Source organism: Salvelinus alpinus, chromosome 18 (genome assembly GCF_045679555.1).
Source record: "Salvelinus alpinus chromosome 18, SLU_Salpinus.1, whole genome shotgun sequence".
NCBI classification, from domain to species: domain Eukaryota; kingdom Metazoa; phylum Chordata; class Actinopteri; order Salmoniformes; family Salmonidae; genus Salvelinus; species Salvelinus alpinus.
Genome location: NC_092103.1, coordinates 7,456,973 through 7,479,981, shown reverse-complemented (window position 1 = coordinate 7,479,981; position 23,009 = coordinate 7,456,973). Strand labels below are relative to the sequence as shown.

The 23,009-nt window shown below is 47.1% G+C and overlaps 1 protein-coding gene across 6 annotated transcripts in view; it reads right to left on the bottom strand.

The window, feature by feature from the left end:
* strbp (spermatid perinuclear RNA binding protein) overlaps positions 1 to 23,009 on the bottom strand; it is a 128,992-nt gene that overhangs the window by 92,014 nt on the left and 13,969 nt on the right. For all 6 annotated transcript variants that reach the window (XM_071349900.1, XM_071349899.1, XM_071349902.1 and 3 more), the window contains exon 2: positions 7,615 to 7,686. The gene's annotated coding sequence lies outside the window, so the exon portion shown is untranslated. The remainder of the gene's footprint in view (positions 1 to 7,614; positions 7,687 to 23,009) is intronic.

Below are 23,009 nucleotides of genomic sequence, written 5' to 3'. Positions count from 1 at the left end.
GTCCGTTCGTGACGAGGACGATTCGGACGGGGGTAAATGTTTCCCCGAGAAATTGACAGTTATGACGGAAGCCTGGAAGTTTTTTTATTCGAGGCATGGTTACGGTATTTCAACATGTCCAGGTGATGTGGCCACACTGGTAACTCCAGCTTGGTTCCCAAGTTTCTAAACCAAACCGAACCAGCTTTCCTATAGTGTCGCCATTATATTTGAATTGAGGAAGTGTGATCATAATCATTAGGATGTCTGAGCGATGTTTGAGCGATACCGCAGCACGTCCGAAAACGCCGCCCTAAACAGTGCAATTGCACGTGAGATGCATTTTAAGGCTACGGATGAGAACGTGAACGTATCACTTCCCAAACGTTTAGGTCGGTTGTATGCTGCCGCTTTGCCATCTATTAACAGCAAGCGTCGCATTAAATAGGCTCAATATGTTTTTTACTGGTGCATTTGGCAATATCCAATTCATACGCACAAAACATACAAACAAAAGCATGCACTGTGGAAGTTGATAGGCTTCATGTAGGCATATATATATAGTATAGTATACGAATATATATATATTCATATATAGCTTATGCGCAGCACTAGTTATTACTCCAATCAGTTATTGTTTTCTTGCGCAAACCGGCCTGCAACACGTTGTCAAAACTCAGGCATTTCACTGAAAACACAGGGATGTCGATTCGCACGGGACTAGTATTATCAGAGGACCTTGGAGTTCGCCAAGAGACTGTAGGTTTATTGGTTGCTCAGGAGGTAAAGGGAAAGTCAGATGTGTGCAATAAATGCGACTAGTTGTGGAAAATAGAACAGTGTAAACAACACGAAATAAATGATCAATAATACCCGAGAGGCTGTTCTAACAAAAACAAAACAAAAAAGTGTCAAGCCTTTATCACAACAAAGCAAAGATTAAAAACAGCCGGATGTGTGAAATTGTTTACTTGACATGTCGTTGCGTGAGGCTTGGTGCTCACGGAATCAGTAGGCTATTAAACAAACACTCAAACAGGCAACAGAAGCAGGATCTGTCTCATTTCCGTTGATATATGGATGATTTAAAAAGACAGTTACATTTAACAGTTAGGCTATTGATTTTAGACCTAATTACGTTGGGGTTTAATTACCTCTGGCCTGCTCGCCTCCCTACCTCTGAGGAAGTACAGTTCCCGCTCAGCCCAGTCAAAACTGTTCTCTGCTCTGGCACCCCAATGGTGGAACAAACTCCCTCACGACGCCAGGTCAGCGGAGTCAATCACCACCTTCCGGAGACACCTGAAACCCCACCTCTTTAAGGAATACCTAGGATAGGATAAAGTAATCCTTCTAACACCCCCCCCCTTAAAAGAGTTAGATGCACTATTGTAAAGTGGTTGTTCCACTGGATATCATAAGGTGAATGCACCAATTTGTAAGTCGCTCTGGATAAGAGCGTCTGCTAAATGACTTAAATGTAATGTAAATGGGTTTCCTCTCTCTTCACTTATCTTAGACAATAAGGAAAGGGCTGTTTTCTCCTCTCCTAACTCTCCTGCTACCTCCACCGCATTGTTCTCAACACCAATATGCTGGTTAACTTTGCTATTGTGCACGTAGCAACATGGTCTAGGAAGAGTCGCCAATTCAGCAGCGCACCGATGTGTTTCAGAACCGCGGACAGCGACCGCTTTCTAACGAGGGAGAAAGCTCGTTTGAGAAAGCGATGAAAATGTATTGTTCTTATGTAATATAACCATACACAATTCCAATAGCACGTCTTAGACTGATGGGCTGCGCCATCCCCACGGCCTCAACAATGGATCAGTCCACTCAGACAGGCACCAATCAGACTGATGTCTTGTACACCATGATATATATATATATATATATATATTCACTACTGCTTGATTAAAGAAATCTGGGTCGACCAACAGCCTATCGACAGAACAATCGACCAGTCGACTACATGGGGTCAGCCCTACCTCTATGTCACTCTCCGTACGACTTAACTCAATCAGTGTGCAAGGGAGCGGGACACAGTAAGAGAAAGAAAAGTGAAACAGGGTTGAGACAGAGACAGAGACAGGAGAGGAAGACGGAGAGAAAGATCGAGACCGATAGCGAAAGAGCTTGCCTCCGCCTCGACTTTTTCCTTGAGAACGGCCGTTGTCATGGCTACCTCGTTCCAGCAGCACCCAGTGTTCCCAGTTGAGCGTTGAAGAAAAAGCACAGGGCAGGAAGGAAGGAAGGAACAGAGAGAGAACGGGTGGGGGGGGGGTGAGAGGAGAAGAGAGAAAGAGACAGATGGAGACAGAGATAGAAATAGCGAGAGAAAGAGATGAAGATAAAGATAGAAGTGAGGAAAGAGAAAAACAGGAAGTGAAAGAGAGGTGCGGGGTCTGTCGCTCGGTGTGTGTGTGCAGGCAGCGGCCATGCTAAGTGTACTGTAAGCTTAGTGCCGCAGCTAAGTGTTAAAGACAGTGTTCATAGATTGCAGGGGGTAATTACTAGGAACGCTACGCTGGCTTTGTTGGGGAAACAAACTCTCATCCTTTTAACACTTGAATCATCGAACACACCCCTCCTACCGGCCTCTGCCCAGTACCCTACCCTGAACCTTAGGGACTGCTGCCCTCAATTTGGTTATTTGCATTCTGGGGGATTTGTGTGTGTTGTTATGTATTGTCAGGTATTACTGCACTGTTGGAGCTAGAAACATAAGCATTTCGCTACACCGCGATAACATCTGCTATACAGTACGGGACCAATAACATGTCATTTGATTTGATTTGTACCGCCACCATCCACTGACTGAAGCACCAGCATCACACAGCGCTGGGGTTGAGCGACACACACGTGTGGGCGGATACGTACACACACACACACAGAGAGACAGTGTAACGCCTAGTTTCGCCTGGTCTGATGCATTCCATACGCTCCGACCTCTCAGTACAGGGCAGGTCTAGTCACAGAGACTGTCTGAGGAAGACACAAGCCAGAACTGTTGTGTAGCGTGTGTGTGGTATCGGACATGTTGCTTCCCATAAGATATTCTCCCTCTTCCTTCTCAGGTGCAAACCAAAGTGTTTGTGTTATTGTCATAAAAGGACATGTCCTCTCCTCTACAAACACTGCAACTTTCCAATTATCTGCTGCCTGCAACTGTGTTGACTACAAAAACTATCCGTGGCGACCGGAGAGGTCTACGAACGGGAACTGACTGGGAGACAAAAACGACGCATTAGCAGAGATACTGCTGTAATGAAAATGAAACACTGTACTCCACTGGGCTGGTCTTACAGGTGGAAGCAGAGACACGGCAAGTGCAAGAAGAGCCATGTCAACATGTCAAACATAGCAGTAATATACAGCCCGGACGCCATACTACAGAACACATTGTGTTCGGCTCCATAAACCCAACATACACCGTGTATATTGTCTATATCCAGCTAACTAGCTGGGTCCAGAGAGCTGCTGTGGGTAAGTCTGTACTACGACAATAAGCCAGCTGGGAGGTGACATGCGTGACATCACAGGTCAGCAGGATCACAAAGGACCAACGTACAGAACACATATGGCCGAGCTGTAAAAGGAGCCAACCAACGTGCGCAGGGACACCCGATCCGGCGGGGGAAACGACAACAGAAACTGAAGGAGTGTGGTCTCACAGGTAGATAATAGACCTAGGCTTCATTCGTCAACTCACTGATGAATATTTTAGATTGAGTGGGTGGAAAACTGTGACAAAGCAAGTGTGACGATCCGAGTCTGAGATAAAGGCTTGTGATGGTGTGATTGTGCTTTTAATGAAATAAATTAACATCCACACACACACAGGACACGTTAGATTTTTTAGCACTCTGGCTGTGAAAGTGACAATTTTGCATTTATTTCAGAGTGATGGTGAACTTTTGCAAACAAGCATCTTCTGTTTCTCTTCGTCTAGTCAAACAAACGGCCATATCGGGTTATTATGGCGACGTAAGAGAGAGCCGAGTTCTGTTGTTCCTTCCAAACCCTGAATATCTGAATAATATCAACCAGATCATCCGGCCAAACTCAAACAGCACAGCAGGGCCTCAAACAGCAGGGCCTCAAACAGCAGGGCCTCAAACAGCAGGGCCTCAAACAGCAGGGCCTCAAACAGCAGGGCCTCAAACAGCAGGGCCTCTCTCCGTCTCCTCTCCTGAGAGTAAAGCAAGGTGAGACCGTGGCTCGCGCTCCCGTCTTCATCCTGCCGACAACCTGCCGTGTTGCGGCTACCTGGAGAGTGACAGACTGACGGAGAGACACGGAAACATCCCCAGCCCTAACGCTTTGCATGATGCAAAAGTCATTGCTTTCTCAAGGACACTGCGGCGAAAGAGAGGGAGAGAAAGAGAGATGGGGGGAGGAGGGAGAGAGAGTCAGAGAGAGAGAGAGATGGGGGGAGAGGGAGAGTCAGGGAGAGAGAGAGACAGAGAGAGAGAGAGAGAGAGAGAGAGAGAGAGAGAGAGAGAGACAGAGAGAGAGCGTGTGGGTGTCAGCTGGCAGAAAAACATGCGGTAGAGTGGGAATACACTCACTCTGGATCTCTAGTCTAGTGTTCTACTAGTCCCACTACTGTGATGCTACAACTACAACCAACTAGGAAGAGAGAGAGAGAGACAGAGACAGAGAGACAGAGACAGAGAGAGACAGAGAGACAGAGAGACAGAGAGAGAGAGAGAGACAGAGAGAGAGACAGAGAGAGAGACAGAGACAGAGACAGAGACAGAGACAGAGACAGAGACAGAGAGAGAGATGCTTATTGTTATTGTTGAATGTATGGTTATTTTGACACTTGGATATTGTTGTCCCGTTGACAATTTTGATTCTCATTTTTATTTTTTTATTGTAAATATCCAAAATAAGCTTTGGCAATATGTACATTGTTACGTCATGCCAATAAAGTAAATTTAATTGAATTGAAAAATTGAGACAGACAGAGACAGACAGAGACAGACAGAGACAGACAGACAGACAGACAGACAGACAGACAGACAGACAGACAGACAGACAGACAGACAGACAGACAGACAGACAGCTCAGGGAAGCGAAGGGAAACATGAAAGCAGAGTTGAAACCTGAAACAGCATCGAGCTGCCAGCAAAGAAAGTTAATGACAAGAGAACTAATGGGGGAGAAAAGACTGGGGAATGATGTGGTGGTAAACGAGGGTGGGCAAACGTTCAGCTATTCCCAAAACACCATGGGAAATCAATTAGTCAGACACATCTCTCATACACACACACACACACACACACACACACACACACACACACACACACACACCAGCAAAACCGAACCAGTGCTGGACCATTGCACTATTGTGTAACATTCATCAAACCTGCAGAAGATCTGAGGTAGAGCGCGATTGACATTTAAAAGGTCATTTCCGATTGAGCTGATATTTGCTGAGTGTACCGTGAATGTGTTCTCTCCGCGAACATTGGAGCATTGCCTTCAAAAATGTGCATAGTGGACAAAACACGATGCGATTGAATCTGGCCTGTAGCTAGATAAAAGCGACCCGGGGCCGCAGAGCACACCGAGGCACGTGAATCCTGCCAGCCAACTTCGCGGGAGGGCGCCAAACATCAGGTCAGACAGCCAAGACACAGACCGACCAACCCAGCAGGCCAGCGCACCGCAGTCGCCACGGCCCCGTCTCTACACACACCACACTGCTGTTTACGTTGTCCTGCCGGTTTAATAAAGCATTGCTCTGTGTCCTGGGCTATAAATCACACACCGTGTTGAGATGAGAACCCCGGCTGCCACATCTGCAACACATCCAGGGCATATAGAGAGAGAGAAGGACAGCTAAACAAAGCCTGGTCTACTGTCTCTCTACGTCAGCTCTGTCCTGGCTGTGGAAGACCTGGGTTCAAACAGGGGGCCCTATTTATTTTCTTTCAAATACTCTGGCTGTGCTCGATTCAGCTTGCTCGGGTCGGGCACAATGAAAACAATGGAATAGTCCCAAAAGTGCAAACCCTGCCCGTCTGGCACTTCGTCTCCAGATAGGCTCAAGCAACCGCTCAAAGTATTTGAATGAAAGCAGGACTATCCTCTGTGCTTCAGCTCCGCCGCCGGGCGGAAGAAGACCTTAAAGGGATAGCACGTGCAAAATCTACACTTGGGTCAAATTACCATGACCTTGAGTTGTGTCTGAAGCCCCACAACATAATCCACAATAATCCATGATTTACTGATGGCTACAGCCTGGAGTTAGCATATTAGCATCGTCAGATTTCATGGTGCAAAAACAGACGCATTTCGGTTTAATGAATTCTAACTGACTCGGGATCCCCTTACCCAATCATTTCCCCAAAAACCGCACTGCAAGCCGCAACTTCCTCAAAAACACCTAGGGGAAACACTGACACGGCCTTTTGAGAGGGTGTTGGGTCAACGCCCAGGGTCAGTCAGGGGTCAGGGGTCACAGGTTGACACATTAAGTTCGTCAAGTTGTGGCAGACCGATCCCAAAGAAACCCACCACCCTGCTTAGTTATTACAGCATAACACTTAGTTACACACTCGTACCGCACTGGGTGTTCTAGAGAGGTTTCCCCAACGTTTATTTGGCTCCTGTACGGCCACCACAAACGTCCAGCAGACACACTCACAGCACGCTAAGGCTGGCTCTCTGACTGACTGACATTGCGCTCGGGAAACACTAATGATGGAGAACACACCAAATCCCTGACAAACAGGGATATTACAACTTAATATTGCGATTGCATCCTTATTGGGGGAAACACAGACCGTTGTTTTGATAACAAAAGAGCAGAGGAGTATTTACTACTTATGAAAGCGTTCACCTGCGTTTTCTGTTATGGCTAAAGTGGACATCTAATGTAATCAAATAGGCTATAGGCCTAATCTAATTTATTCTAGCTAACCTAATATGATAAATTAAGGGAACACGCACACACGTTTCATCCACTCAGTGTTTGTGTGTGACTTGAGGCCGAGTGTCCGGCGGGGTTAGAGAGGCCAGTGGCCTTGCTGCTGAGTCAGAGGGTGAACATGAGAGCTCACACGCGCACACACACACACACACACACACACACACACACACACACACACACACACACACACACACACACACACACACACACACACACACGCACACACACACACACTCTGACACACCGACACAGGGGGGCGCTGCTCATTTTCCGGTTGACTGAGCGGCTCTGTACACAGGGAGCAACGCGGTGCTCGGGCCTCCCAGCCCCCCGGGCGCTACTATCCAACTCACTGAGGGGACTCCCTCCCTGACGGTCCCCCTCCCTGTATCACTGTCTGACTTGATTTGCTACAACACAGCCTGTGAGGACCGGTTTCATAAACGCCGCAGTTTCCCTGGCATATTCAACTATTACATTAACATTACGAGAAGCCAATTGCCGTGAGGAATAACCCAAGGACATTCACTCCTCGTCTATACCGTCACAGAACCTGTTCAAGTCCCAGGGACAGTGGGTCCAATCTGGCACGGTGCTGCTGCCCAATGGGGTTATCCAGCGCAGTGTGCTACTAGCCTAGATGTATTAGCCAGGGCAGCACGGTGCATGGTGAGCCATTCTGAGATCCTTACCTTGCGCAGTACTTTCCTCTTGTCCCTCTGCGGCCCGGTGTTCCGGTCTCAGGATGGGTCCGGAACCTCTACCTGGCAGCACGAAGAAAGAGGTCAAAGATCAGGCATCGACACCTCCATCTGTGTTACATACACTACTACACATTGTATTCAGAGAATAATACATCATATATTCATTCATCACATTGATACAACCTATTCCAGATACAACCTATTCCAGACAAAGAGACAAACTCTCTCTTTCACCCCCCCCCCCCCCTCCTGGCCTAAGCTGAACTGAGGAAAACATCACAGTTCTAGGCTGGCTTTCTGATACACCACTCCCTAATTCTCTCTCTCTGTGTGTGTGTGTGTGTGTGTGTGTGTGTGTGTGTGTGTGTGTGTGTGTGTGTGTGTGTGTGTGTGTGTGTGTGTGTGTGTAGGGTGGACTGGTGGTCATGCTCTGTCATGCTGATTGAGTTTGAATAACAGACTGTAAGCTTCAAAAGGAGGGTGGTGCTTGGAACCATTGTTCTTCCTCTGTAAACCATGGTTACCTGCAAGGAAACACGTGCCGTCATCATTGCTTTGCACAAAAAGGGCTTCACAGGCAAGGATATTGCTGCCAGTAAGATTGCACCTAAATCAACCATTTATCGGATCATCAAGAACTTCAAGAAGAGCGGTTCAATTGTTGTGAAGAAGGCTTCAGGGCGCCCAAGAAAGTCCAGCAAGCGCCAGGGCTGTCTCCTAAAGTTGATTCAGCTGCGGGATCGGGGCACCAGCAATACAGAGCTGGCTCAGGAATGGCAGCAGGCAGGTGTGAGTGCATCTGCACGCATAGTGAGGCGAATACTTTTGGAGGATGGCCTGGTGTCAAGAAGAGCAGCAAATAAGCCACTTCTCTCCAGGAAAAACATCAGGGACAGACTGATATTCTGCAAAAGGTACAGGGATTGGACTGCTGAGAACTGGGGTAAAGTCATTTTCTCTGATGAATCCCCTTTCCGATTGTTTGGAGCATTCGGAAAAAAGCTTGTCCGGAGAAGACAAGGTGATCGCTACCATCAGTCCTGTGTCATGCCAACAGTAAAGCATCCTGAGACCATTTGTGTGTGGGGTTGCTTCTCAGCCAAGGCAGTGGGCTCACTCACAATTTTGCCTAAGAACACAGCCATGAATAAAGAATGTTACCAACACATCCTCCGAGAGCAACTTCTCCCAACCATCCAGGAACAGTTTGGTGACAAACAATGCATTTTCCAGCATGATGGAGCACCTTGCCATAAGGCAAAAGTGATAACTAAGTGGCTCCGGGAACAAAACATTGATATTTTGGGTCCATGGCCAGGAAACTCCCCAGACCTTAATCCCATTGAGAACTTGTGGTCAATCGTCAAGAGGCGGGTGGACAAACAAAAACCCACAAATTCTGACAAACTCCAAGCATTGATTATGCAAGAATGGGCTGCCATCAGTCAGGATGTGGCCCAGAAGTTAATTGACAGCGTGCCAGGGCGGATTGCAGAGGTCTTGAAAAAGACGGATCAACACTGCAAATATTGACTCTTTACATCAACTTCATGTAATTGTCAATAAAAGCCTTTGACACTTATGAAATACTTGTAATTATACTTCAGTATTCCATAGTAACATCTGACAAAAATATCTAAAGACACTGAGGCAGCAGACTTTGTGGAAAATTTATATTTGTGTCATTCTCAAAACTTTTGGCCACGACTGTATATGTCTGTGTGTATATGTGTGTATGTGTCTGTGTGTATATGTGTGTATATGTGTGTGTGTACAGCAACAACAGCACAGGAGAAGAGAGCAGAGCAGAGCCTGAGGGCAGGCATGCTAGGCAGGCAGCTCCGTAATCGCTCTGGTCTGTGAGCTCCACACTACTGAGTGATTACAGGTGCCTCGAACAGAGCAACAAATACACACACACACACACACACACACACACACACACACACACACACACACACACACACACACACAGCCAGCGGCTCCATTCACTGGAGTTGCAGTGCGATGGAGAAACAACCCTCCAGTAGGTCATCAGACAAACCCATACAAAACACACAGACATTCAGTAAATAGTTTCCAATCGACAATCGTTCTCAATGGCCAGTGTGAGTTGGCTACAGCACTTACAGAGTCCAGACCGAGGGATGAGGGAGCCCAACCTTAGCCCCTTTCTGCTGTCCTAATCTCATCTAAGTCCCCTGAAGTCCAGCATGAGAGGGGCTCACACATCTCCACATCTCAAGTCTGTTTACCGACAGCCACGCTGAGGGTTGAGCAGATCCTCCATCTGAGCTGTTGCTCTCCCTCGCCCTCTCCTCCTCTCTTTTTCCTCCTCTCTCCACTACCCCGCCAACCACAAATCATCTCCTCTCCTGTCATTCAGTCCGCCTCTACCCGAGTCTGGAGATTGTTTGATGATAAATACGGCAGTGAAAATTGTTTTCTCGCCCAGAGACAGTCAAGTGACACCGCCAGCACATCTCTAATCTCTACGACAGAAGGAAAAATGTATTTGCATCTCTGTGACTGCTGCATTTATGAGCCACCAGCACCTTTTATCCTTGGAAAGGGAAAGTAAGGGGTGGTGTTATGAAAAGAGAAAGGAGAAAGAAAGAGAGACAGGAGAGAGAGAGAGAGAGAGAGAGAGAGAAAGACAGAGAGAAACAGAAGAGAGACAGAAGAGAGAAAGGCGAGAAAGCAGACAGAGAGAGACAGAGAGAGAGAAGCAAATGCCTGAGCTTCATTAAAGCAGACCACAGAGGAGTCTGGTGGAAACATTGTCAACCAAAAGCAGCTTTGCATGATTTAACAACAATAGCAACACAGTCAGGATCGCTCCAAACTGATTCCACCGGTTTTTACAAGGGAACTGAGCAATGGGAGGTTTATGATTTAGTAAAATATTAACAAGTCTTCTGACTGGCTGCTGCAGCATAAAGGGAAGGTCAGCTGTCTGGGTGCGCAGTGCATTAATTGTCAAAATGTCTAAAACAAGAATAACTCTGCTTGCCTACAGAATATATATCAACATACCTAGATCATTGTCACGCCCTGACCTTAGAGAGCCTTTTTATGTCTCTTTTTGGTTTGGTCAGGGTGTGATTTGGGGTGGGCATTCTATGTTTTGTTTTCTATTTCTATGTTTTGGCCGGGTATGGTTCTCAATCGGGGACAGCTGTCTATCGTTGTCTCTGATTGAGAACCATACTTAGGTATCTCTTTTTTCCACCTGTCTTTGTGGGACGTTGACTTCGTTTAGGGCACATAGCCTTTGAGCTTCACGGTTTGTTTTATAGTGTTTATTGCTTTTGTTCGGCGTCATTTTGTATTCAATAAAGAAAATGCGCGCCTACCACGCTGCACCTTGGTCCTCTCCTTTCAACGGCCGTGACACTCATACTAACACCACCTGGCACAATTACTGTACACTGTACCTGTGTAACCGACGGTTACGGATGAAGACTGTCATGAAAATGAAAAACTCTATAACCACTTTTTGTTTGTTTATGGGGTTGGGGGGGACGGGGCGAACAACAGACTGAAGACAGGACGGCCGGGCAGTTGCGTCCATTTCTGCAGTAACATGGTTAAAACTTTGTTGCTCCTTGCTTGTAGCAAACAGTATTTGATGTTAACTGATGTGGCTCATGCAATGGAATGGACTCCTTGTCATGCCAGTTGAATCAACAAATCACAGTACATATTGATGTGTACACTTCCTGCTTTTACTTCCTGCTTTGCTCCTATAGGTACACTTGCTATGGCCACCAGTCCACCCGTTATGCCATCGTTGACTTGAATGGGGACGACCGTTCTAATAATTCTACTTCTATGCCAGCACATGCAGTCAGGAGGGGAGGAGAGGAGATATTTTTAAACATGTGCTATTTGAATGGTTATTACAGAGAACGCAGTCATTTGGCTGGCCAATTACAGTCATCCACCATTCCGTGACCGTCACAGCCCTACCACAAAACTGATTCCCCAATTAATATGTCTATGATTATTGAAATGTTTTCCACTCCTCAACTGCACAGAGAGGAGATTTTATCATCTCAGAATGCTGACTTGGTGTGGGGCCATAGAAATATCATTCCTAGAAGGGAAACCCATTCAAGTCAATGTTCCGTGATGGGTGGACCGGCAGCTATGTTGAGTGTACTTCTAGGCTTTTTCTACAAGCTTCCTGGGCTACTTGTTAGATGATTAAAAGGGACTTTAAAGTGTTCTTTGACCTATCAGCTAAAAAGGCTCCTAGAGAACAGGTTCCAGCAACTCTCTCATTAAAAACTGTAGCTAGGCTAATTGTGACCTGAAAAAACCTTGATTACACTGCAAAGGATAAAAGATTTTCTATTGAGATTCTGGCCTTGTATTGCACTGTGACCCTCATTTAAGGACATGTGTGGATAAAGAAATAAGCTCGGCAAATTAAATAAACATCCCTTTTTCAGGACCCTGTTTATCCAAAAATCATTTATAAAAATCCAAATAACTTCACAGATCTTCATTGTAAAGGTTTTAAACACTGTTTCCCATGCTTGTTCAATGAACCATAAACGATTAATGAACATGCACCTGTGGAACGGTCGATAAGACACTAACAGCTTACAGATGGTAGGCAATTAAGGTCACAGTTGTGAAAACTTAGAACACTAAAGAGGCCTTTCTACTGACTTTGAAAAACACCAAAAGAAAGATGCCCAGGGTCCCTGCTCATCTGTGTGAACGTGCCTTAGGCATGCTGCAAAGAGGCATGAGGACTGCAGATGTGGCCAGGGCAATAAATTGCAATGTCCGTACTGTGAGACGCCTAAGACAGCGCTACAGGGAGACAGGATGGACAGCTGATCATCCTCGCAGTGGCAGACCACGTGTAACAACACCTGCACAGGATCGGTACATCTGAACATCACACCTGCGGGACAGGTACAGGATGGCAACAATAACTGCCCGAGTTACACCAGGAACGCACAATCCCTCCATCAGTGCTCAGACTGAGGGCTTGTAGGCCTGTTGTAAGGCAGGTCCTCACCAGACATCACCGGCAACAACGTCGCCTATGGGCACAAACCCACCATCGCTGGACCAGACAGGACTGGCAAAAAGTGCTCTTCACTGATGAGTCGCGGTTTTGTCTCACCAGGGGTGATGGTCGGATTCGCGTTTGTCGTCGAAGGAATGAGCATTACACCGAGGCCTGTACTCTGGAGCGGGATCGATTTGGAGGTGGAGGGTCCGTCATGGTCTGGGGTGGTGTGTCACAGCATCATCGAACTGAGTTTGTTGTCAATGCAGGCAATCTCAACGCTGTGCGTTACAGGGAAGACATCCTCCTCCCTCATGTGGTACCCTTCCTGCAGGCTCTGACGTGACCCTCCAGCATGACAATGCCACCAGCCATACTGCTCGTTCTGTGCATGATTTCCTGCAAGACAGGAATGTCAGTGTTCAGCCATAGCCAGCGAAGAGCCCGGATCTCAATCCCATTGAGCACGTCTGTTGGATCGGAGGTTGAGGGCTAGGGCCATTCCCCCCAGAAATGTCCGGGAACTTGCAGGTGCCTTGGTGGAAGAGTGGGGTAACATCTCACAGCAAGAACTGTCAAATCTGGTGCAGTCCATGAGGAGGAGATGCACTGCAGTACTTAATGCAGCTGGTGGTCACACCAGATACTGACTGTTACTTTAGACTTTGACTCCCCCCTTTGTTCAGGGACACATTATTCCATTTCTGTTAGTCACATGTCTGTGGAACTTGTTCAGTGTATGTCTGAGTTGTTGAATCTTATGTTCATACAAATATTTACACATGTTAAGTTTCCGGAAAATAAACGCAGTTGACAGTGAGAGGATGTTTCTTTTTTTGCTGAGTTTACTTCTAATACATATATGGAAAAGATCTTGCCAAATATATTGACAAAATATGTTGACAAACCAGGTAGCTAATCTAGACTACCACATAATAAAACAGGTTTACAGCAGGTTGTAACAGGTTGTGCTCAATTCAGAATTCCATTCTTACATTTCAATTGAACTTGAAGCGGTAAACAGGATACAGAAGTGCAATTAGAATTTGAATGAAAGGATATAGAATTTTATTCAGTAAAATTCAATGAAATTCAAATGCCTCTTCTATTCTATAGTAGGTGTAGCCTAGAAATATACTCAGTGGCCAGTTTATTAGGTCCACCAGTCGTTCAAGAAAATTGTTTGCTCCTACAGACTGAGTCGCATGGCCGTGTTTTGCTATATAAAGCAGGCAGACTGTCACACCCTGACCTGTTTCACCTGTCTTTGTGCTTGTCACCACCCCCCTCCAGGTGTCACTTCCCCATTATCCCCTGTGTATTTATACCTGTGTTCTCTGTCTGTTGCCAGTTTGTTTTGTCCGTCAAGCCTACCAGTGGTTTTTGCCTTTGCTCCTGTCTTTTTCTATAGTGCCTGTTTTCTAGTTTTCCCGGTTTTGACCTTTCTGCCTAACCTGACCCTGAGCCTGCCTGCCGTTCTGTACTGTTTGACTCTGCTCTGTATTATTTACCTCTGCCTGCCCTTGACCTGTTGTTTTGCCTGCCCCTGTAATAAACTTGTGTTACTTCGACACTGTCTCCATCTGGGTCTTCCCTAAAATGTGATACAGACAGGCATCCAGTTACTATTCGATTGAACGTTCGCAACTTTGAGCGTGGTGTGATCGTCAGTGCCAGGCGCGCCGGTTCCAGTATCTCAGAAACCTCTGGCCTCCTGGGCTTTTCACGAGTCTAGGGTTTACAAAGAACGGTGCAACAAAACCAAAAACATCCAGTCAGCGGCAGTCCTGTGGGCGAAAACAGCTCGTTGATGAGAGGTCGAAGGAAAATGGCAAGAATTGTGCAAGCTAACAGGCAGGCCACAAACATTTGATTTGATTTGAAACAGGAAAATAACGGCGCTGTACAACAGTGGTGTGCAGAACAGCATCTCGGAACGCACAACTTGTCGGTCCTTGTCGTGGATGGGCTATTGCAGCAGACCACCACACCGGGCTCCACTCCTATCAGCTAAAAACAAGAAGAAGTGGCTCCAGTGGGAACGCGATCACCAATTAAGGAGTAGAAAAACAGTGCCTGGTCCGACGAATCCCGGTTCCTGTTGCTTTAGGCTGATGGCAGAGTCAGGATTTGGCGTAAGCAGCTTGAGTCCATGGCCCCAAACTTCCTGGTGTCAACGATACAGGCTGGTGGCGGTGGAGTAATGGTGTGGGGAATGTTTTCCTGGCACAAATTAGGTCCCTTGATACCAATTAAGCAACATGTTCGTGCACCGAAGAATTCAGGCTGTTCTGTAGGCAAAAGTGCACTTGACCCGGTACTAGATGGGTGTACCTAATAAACTGGCCATTGAGTGTACACAAAACATTGAGCATGTTGTTATATACAGTACCAGACAAAAGTTTGGATACATCTACTCATTCAAGGGTTTTTCTATATTTGTACTATTCTACAATACATTGTAGAATAACAGTGAAGACATTAAAACTATGAAATAACACACATAGAATCATGTAGTAACCAAAAAAGTGTTAAACAAATCAAAGATTTGTGATTCTTCAAAGTAGCCACCCTTTGCCTTGATGACAGCTTTGCACACTCTGCTCCTTCCCCCAGTCCTTAATAGGAATGAAATTCTACAGTATTCTCCTTCCTCTGACACCGCCTGGTATAGAGGTCCTGGATGGCAGGAGGCTTGGCCCCAGTGATGTACTAGGCCATATGCACTACCCTCTGTAGTGCCTTGCGGTCGGAGGCTGAGCAGTTGCCATACCAGGCAGTGATGCAACCAGTCAGGATGCTCTCGATGGTGCAGCTGTAGAACCTTTTGAGGATCTGAGGACCCATGCCAAATCCAAGTCTCCTGAGGGGGAAAAGGTTTTGTCGTGCCCTCTTCACGACTGTCTTGATGTGCTAGGACCATGATAGTTTGTTGGTAATGTGGACAACAAGGAACTTGAAACTCGATGAGAATGGGGGCGTGCTCGGGCCTTTTTTTCCTGTAGTCCACAATCATCTCCTTTGTCTTGATCAGGTTGAGGGAGAGGTTGTTGACCTAGCACTACACGGCCAGGTCTCTGACCTCCTCCCTATAGGCTGCCTCGTCGTTGCCCGTGATCAGGCCTACCACTGTTGTGTCATCGGCAAACTTAATGATGGTGTTGGAGTCGTGCCTGGCCATGCAGTCGTGAGTGAACAGGGAGTACAGGAGGGGACTGAGCACGCACCCCTGAGGAGCCCCCGTGTTGAGGATCAGCGTGGCGGATGTGTTGTTACCTACCCTTACCACCTGGGGGCAGCCCGTCAGGAAGTCCAGGATCCAGTTGCAGAGGGAGTTGTTTAGTCCCAGGGTCCTTAGCTTAGTGATGAGCCTTGAGGGTACTATGGCGTTGAACGCTGAGCTGTAGTCAATGAATAGCGTTCTCACATAGGTGTTCCTTTTGTCCAGGTGTGAAAGGGCAGTGTGGAGTGCCATAGAGATCGCATCATCTGTGGATCTGTTGGAGCGGTATGCAAATTGAAGTGGGTCTAGGGTTTCTGGGATAATGGTGTTGATGTGAGCCATGACCAGCCTTTCAAAGCGCTTCATGGCTACAGGCGGTGTATGTAGGTGTATGTAGGTGTATGTAATATAATAAACGTGGCAAAAACAAATGCAGACATGTTTTTTACAACGATGGGGGAATTCCAAGATAGAGGCGCGGCGGCTTCAAAACAGGTGCCCGTCAGTCATCTAGTGTATATATAAATCAGTAATCAGTATGAAACAGGAAATGTGACATTGTTTCCATACTAAGAAGTGAGGTGCTTAAGTTAGGCCTATGCCAGGACGAGGCCGACCAATAACTCGATCGATGCAAAGACTCCACGGTTGTCCCGAGATAAAGTAAGGCAAAAATAACCACTATTTTGAAATGAGGCATCAACTGAACCCAAATTATTTCCCGCCGGGGGAGGAAAGAGAGAAACGCTGTGTGTGCAGAATCACCACGCATTCTACCATCTCCAGCTCGACAGACAATTTGATTGAGGCATTAAACTCCACTGAAGCATCTCATGTAACCCGGCCCTAGATTGATCTGGTAAATCGGGGTTTTTTTCACACCAGTCTGACACATCATCATTTGCAGAGAAGAACTCAAAAAAGAGACAGATGCACAGTTCAACTGTATTCAATACATGTAGACTGCTCTACTCTATGAAACTAATGGGAAAACGGTCCATTTTGAAATCCACAGGTGTGTTCACGACACCTGTTAACCTCTCGCAGATATGGATTCTATGTAGCACACACAAGACGAGACGAGGGAAAGCAGGCTCCTGATTGATTACATCATGACCTCCGACCTCTGACTCATAAGGAGTCTGAAAACAATGACCAGTGATGGTGAACGACACGAAAATCTGTTAAGAGAGACTCTGGTGTATTCAATGAGAACCAAGTGATACCACAACAGGTATTTCAAAACTGATTCCGATCATTTGTTAGGCGATTTGCGAATCAATCGTGAAACAAAGCCATACATGTTGAGAGAAAGGACTGGGCTCGAACACTGCGGAACTAAATGGTTTTACCGTTTCGGTTCACCGGCACCCAACAGGCCTACAATATCAAAACCCCGGTTCAGAAAGCCTTAGGTGGTTTAATACAATAACCCACTGCAGCTCCCTAATCAGCAAAACAATGATTCATTTTCATGCAGCCCACACCGAAGTGACATGATACAAAATCCACAGTGGAGCGATGTCATGTCCTGTATGGGTGGGTCATCCTAAGGTAATAAATAGTATGCTATTTAAGGTAGCAAACTCGATTTAGAAAAAACATAATAGAATGTTATATTTCTCGATTGAAACTACACTGATGAAGATCCCGGGCACCGATAGGCCTACTCAATCGCTAGTGGTATCGGAGCGCAGTCTCTCAGCTCTCTCCCGACGGTGAAAACAGCCGTTGTTCCACCTGTCACCGTGTCTGTCCGTCTGTCGTTCGGTCCGTCCGTCCGTATCTGCCTGTCCTTCCGTCTTTCACTCGGCGGAATCACTAAAGATCAGAGACGTGCTCCCCGGACACAGCAGTCTGAGTGCTAATGATGAAAACACCTGCGGCTCCTCTGGGAATTAAAACCAAACGTCACTGTCCTGAGAATCCTCGCGAGTGTATCCTCTGTCCTCTTCAGTCTAGGCCTATCTATGCTGTCGTCTGTGCCAAATGGTACCCTAATCCATACGTAGTGTGCGAACTACACTGAGCTGGAAAAGTGTTGGGACAGCGACACATTTTTGCTGTTTTGGCTCCGTACTCCAGCACTTTGGAAACGACACAATGACTAGGAGGTTAAAGGGCGGACTGTCAGCTTTCATTTGATGGTATTTTCATCCATAACGGGTGAACCGTTTAGAAATTACAGAACTTTTTGTACATAGTCCCGCCCCCATTTTAAGGCGGCCAAAAGTATTGGGACAAATTCACTTATATTTGTATTAAAGTAGTAAAAAACGTAGTATTTGGTACCATATTCATAGCACGCAATGACTACATCAAGCTTGTGACTCTACACATTTGTTGGATGCATTTGCTGTTTGTTTTGGTTATTATTTTGTGCCCATTATAAATGAATGGTAAATCATTTATTGTGTCACTTGGGAGTCACTTTTTATTGTCCCCTAAAATGGGCTGTAATTTCTAAACGGTTTACCCGATGTGGATGGAAATACCCTCAAATTAAAGCTGACAGTCTGAACTAGAACCTCCTAGTCATTGTATCATTTCAAATCCAAAGTGCTGGAGTACAGAGCCGAAAAACAAACAAATTGTCAGTATTGTCCCAATACTTTTGGAGCTCATCGTATATAGGAAACAAGGTGTAATTTGGAACGGAGGCAGACACTGAGACACGTCCCACAGCGCTCCCATCCACCCCCCTCGTCGTATCCCTTCAGCTAACGCTAACAGAAAGGAGTCACTTAACTTTCTTTGAGAGTGTAAATAGGCACTGCCTTTCATCCCTTCACAGTCAGAGTTACCCTATAGAGTTCTTAAGAGGACAGGGGAGGAGGTTTGTTTCATCACAGTGACTGTTCCTCCTTGCAAAACATTGTGGTTCTCACAGAATAGCTTCCAGAGGCAATGAAGCAGAGGATAGAGTAGAATAACGGCCTCCGTCCCTGACTGATATGGGCAGACCGTAAACCAGACGTGTCAGCATACAAACGATCACAGCGCCCTTAGTGCCAGTAGGTAAAGTACCCTGGGCCTAGCTAGCCTACAATCCAGAAGTGTTTTCGGCTCGATGTAAACGGTGTATAAGTAAGGCAACACGAGGGAGAATGGTGGGGATCAAAGCATTTCAACTGTGTGAAACAGCAGCACTTATCTGCCCCCCCCCCCCCGGAGTGTCTAAGAATCAGATGCGTTCCTACCTCTCTGGGACACACACAGTAAGAGTCTCGCCGTCTTTGGAATGGACATTCTGCGCAGTCCTGAAAAGTACAGTACTCTCAATCCGATTCTCCAATAGAAACATAGAATCCCTGGCCTGTCAACATGGTCGTTACACAGATGCTCACTCTAAAAGCTTTCAGAGCTGATTTAGGGGAGTAGCTGTCAAAGGGGATCATGTTGGAGGAATCGTAGCAAATTCCTTACATACAACACAGCTACCATAGAGAGCTCTATGTGCTAGACTCTCTGAATTCCTGAGCCCTGTGCAGCAGTCTGAATGACATACTTAAAACATACACACACACACACTACACTACACACACAGGTGCAGAGCAGAGAGACTTCTCAGCAGCAGAGCAGGCAGATTCTTCAAACCCCGTCCTCTAACCATGCCGGATCCCAAACGGGAACCTCGCCACACACCTCTGGAGATCTCCGACTTCCACAGCATCCCAATTAGGAAACGAACGACTGGGGGGGAGGTTCGAGGAGTTTCTGAGCAACGCCGCTATTGGCTCGTCTGTGGCGTGACCCACAGAGCCGGCCCTTGAAAATGACATTCAACTCAATCACTCGCCCTCAACAGCAGAGTGCCTGCCGATGTTTCGCTTGTATTGTACAACCAATTAAATGTACTCTGCGTAATATAGCAATTAGTGGAAGACTTGGAGCTGTTCCGTCTAAATGTAACAACACCGTATGCAGCAGTATTACTGCTGACAATCTGTACGGTTAGGGTATATCACATCCGGCCGTGATTGGGAGTCCCACAGGGCGGCGCACAATTGGCCCAGGGTCGTCCGGGTTTGGCCGGTGCAGGTCGTCATTGTAAATAGGAATTTGTTCTTAACTGACTTGCCTAGTTAAATAAAGGCTAAATTAAAAAATGTAATCTCACCTCTATCTAAAAAGGCAGAAGGCTGTGATCAAAATGTAAATAAATGAATCTAGCATGAACCAAAATAAACAATCAAACAGTACCCATCGACGACCTCAGTGGACGGGTTATGAAACTGAGGGTTTAGGTTACTGTGGCAACATGTATGCAGGGAGACTGGAATACACACACAGTGCTGCAGTCTTTGGGTAGCAGGAGTGTGAACTGTCGTCCTCCACAAAGACTCCTCTATGTTGGTCGGGAGAAAACACACACACACACACACACCCTTTGCTCCCCATAAACTACCGGAGCTGGGCGGCTGGAGGAGGCCTGGGGCTGGCATAGGGCGTCCTTTTCTGTTCCCCCCCTGTCATCCAGAGAGGCGGCTCCTGATCATAAATTACACCCAGGGGGGAGCGGGAGCCTAAATATTTGCATTGCACACTATCCCTTTCTTCCAGGCAAAGGCCATGTACAGACAGCACATATCTCCCAGCAAGCCGCTACGCTCCGTGACAGTGGTGGGGGTGGTAAAATAGCGTGCCATTCCGCGACATCTGTGTTTTGTACTAAAAGCACTCTAGTACGTTAGATGGGAAAGGCAACATAGGAGATTAAGAGAGGATTATTTTAAAGTACTTTGTTCATTTCCATTAATGACACAGATCATAATGTAACCACTAGACCTAAATCAAAACCATGGAATAAACAGCTTGAATACTAGTCCATTCGTTTTTCACCCAAAAGACTTTCTCCGCGCTCGAACTGGTGCAACGCAACCGATACAATAGGCGAGCCACAAAAGTGCAAACCCTGCCCATTTGACACTCCGGGTACCCCTACTACCCAAACGCTCAAAGTTGTTCAAAGTGAAGAAACAGGGTGCTGTGTCTATAATCACGGTATGTAGGACACGTTGAGGTGCTACCTAGCTCCCAAGAAACCTGACAGCCCAGCGCGCATTGCTAGATAAGGCCAAGGTTTGGGAACGAGACACGTTTCAAAAAGAAGAAGAACAAGTCAGAAACCAAGTCTAAATGTAACTGCAAGGGGCTTCGTCTTTCTTCCTCCTTCTTCTTCAACAAAATCTGGGCCAGACCCAATTATTTCACTTTAGTCTCCGGGTTGCCATGGCTACGGCCTTCGCCTCTCGCGTTTTAGTCGTCTCGTGTTTTAGAAATGGAGAAATTCACCGCCCCAGCCAGCCAGGCATGAGGTGGAGGAGGAAGCTTATCTCAAACTCGCCCCCTCCCCTGGGATTTCTGCACAGTGTGTGTGTGTGCGTGTGTGTCTGTCTGCTCAGAGAATATCTACGCAAAGAGGTGAGAACAAAATGGTCCTTTAACAAACACAACAACTTGACTATTTTCCATTACGCCATCAATATCCATTTATTCAGTTCAAACAATCGGAACACAGGATTCTACACTCGGACCGCTTAGCAGAGGTGTTGTACTGGGGTGTTGCTAACTTAGAAACTGAGTGGAAGGCAGCCTCAGGCCTGTAGATGGAGCCCGTTTAGTGAGGCTCTGAACAGCAGGGGCGCCAGAGGGACACGGGAGAGGGCACGGGAGAAGGCACAGGTGGAGGTAAACAAGAAACTGCAGACACACTCCCGATAACCCTGATTCAGCCTCCGCTGCAGCTGCAGAGAGAGAGAGGTCGAGAGAGAGAGAGACCCCCCAGAGACTGCACCATCCTGCTACCGCTTCTGTACACAGGGCTAAGGGGAGGGGTTGACAGAGACAGATCTCTGTGTGTGTGTGTGTGTGTGTGTGTGTGTGTGTGTGTGTGTGTGTGTGTGTGTGTGTGTGTGTGTGTGTGTGTGTGTGTGTGTGTGTGTGTGTGTGTGTGTTGCAGTCGGTCGATGCACTGTGGTTGCACCATGTGTCACCTTGCTTCGCCAAAGGAACTCAAGGTTGAGGTGTCACACACAACAGACGTGTGTGTGTGTGTAAGCAAATAGCCTGACGACAACGATAGAAAACAATATGGATCAACATTTTGGCAACATTTGCCGTCGCTCCCAAAAAGCACACCGACGCACTCTCCTCATCTCTCCCTCCTCTCTCTCTCTCTCTCTCTCTCCTCTTCCTAGTCCTCCCATCCTTCATCATTAGGCAGCAGATGGATGACCTGTCCCAAACCTCCCCCCTCTCCCCATGTGGAGGAACGAGGGGAGGAGGAGTTGATTCGGTCGGTGAGGACAGCAGCCATTGTCTCCTTCTGTTAAATATGTTTTAAAAAAAAGACTTCTGCTGTAAAGTAAACTGGGTCAGTAGAATTCCCAGGGAACCTGTGAGCTGCTACTGGAGAGGGAGTGGAGTGGGGAGGCATAGGTAGCCAGTCGTATCAATGCAGAACAGAACGCAGCTTATCTCAACCCGCCGCTGGCTCTTTTCTACCAACCTGAGGCTGGCTGGGTGTTCCTCTGTGCCCACACACTCTCTCTCTCTCCCTGTCCCCTCTCCCCCAACTGGCTCTTTTCTACCAACCTGAGGCTGGCTGGGTGTTCCTCTGTGCCCACACACTCTCTCTCTCTCCCTGTCCCCTGTCCCCTCTCCCCCAACTGGCTCTTTTCTACCAACCTGAGGCTGGCTGGGTGTTCCTCTGTGCCCACACACTCTCTCCCTGTCCCCTGTCCCCTCTCCCCCAACTGGCTCTTTTCTACCAACCTGAGGCTGGCTGGGTGTTCCTCTGTGTCCACACACTCTCTCTCTCTCCCTGTCCCCTGTCCCCTCTCCCCCAACTGGCTCTTTTCTACCAACCTGAGGCTGGCTGGGTGTTCCTCTGTGTCCACACACTCTCTCTCTCTCCCTGTCCCCTGTCCCCTCTCCCCCGACTGGCTCATTTCTGCCGGCCTGACGATCAAAGCAGACTGGTCCCTTCCTACCACTAACCCCCCCTCCCTGCCATCCTGAATGGAATCATTACCGAACCAGTCAGACAGACAAACATTGACTGTGCTGTTCTATTCAATCACATAATGTGTGTCTTCTCTCCACTGGATCAAGCTACGAAACACT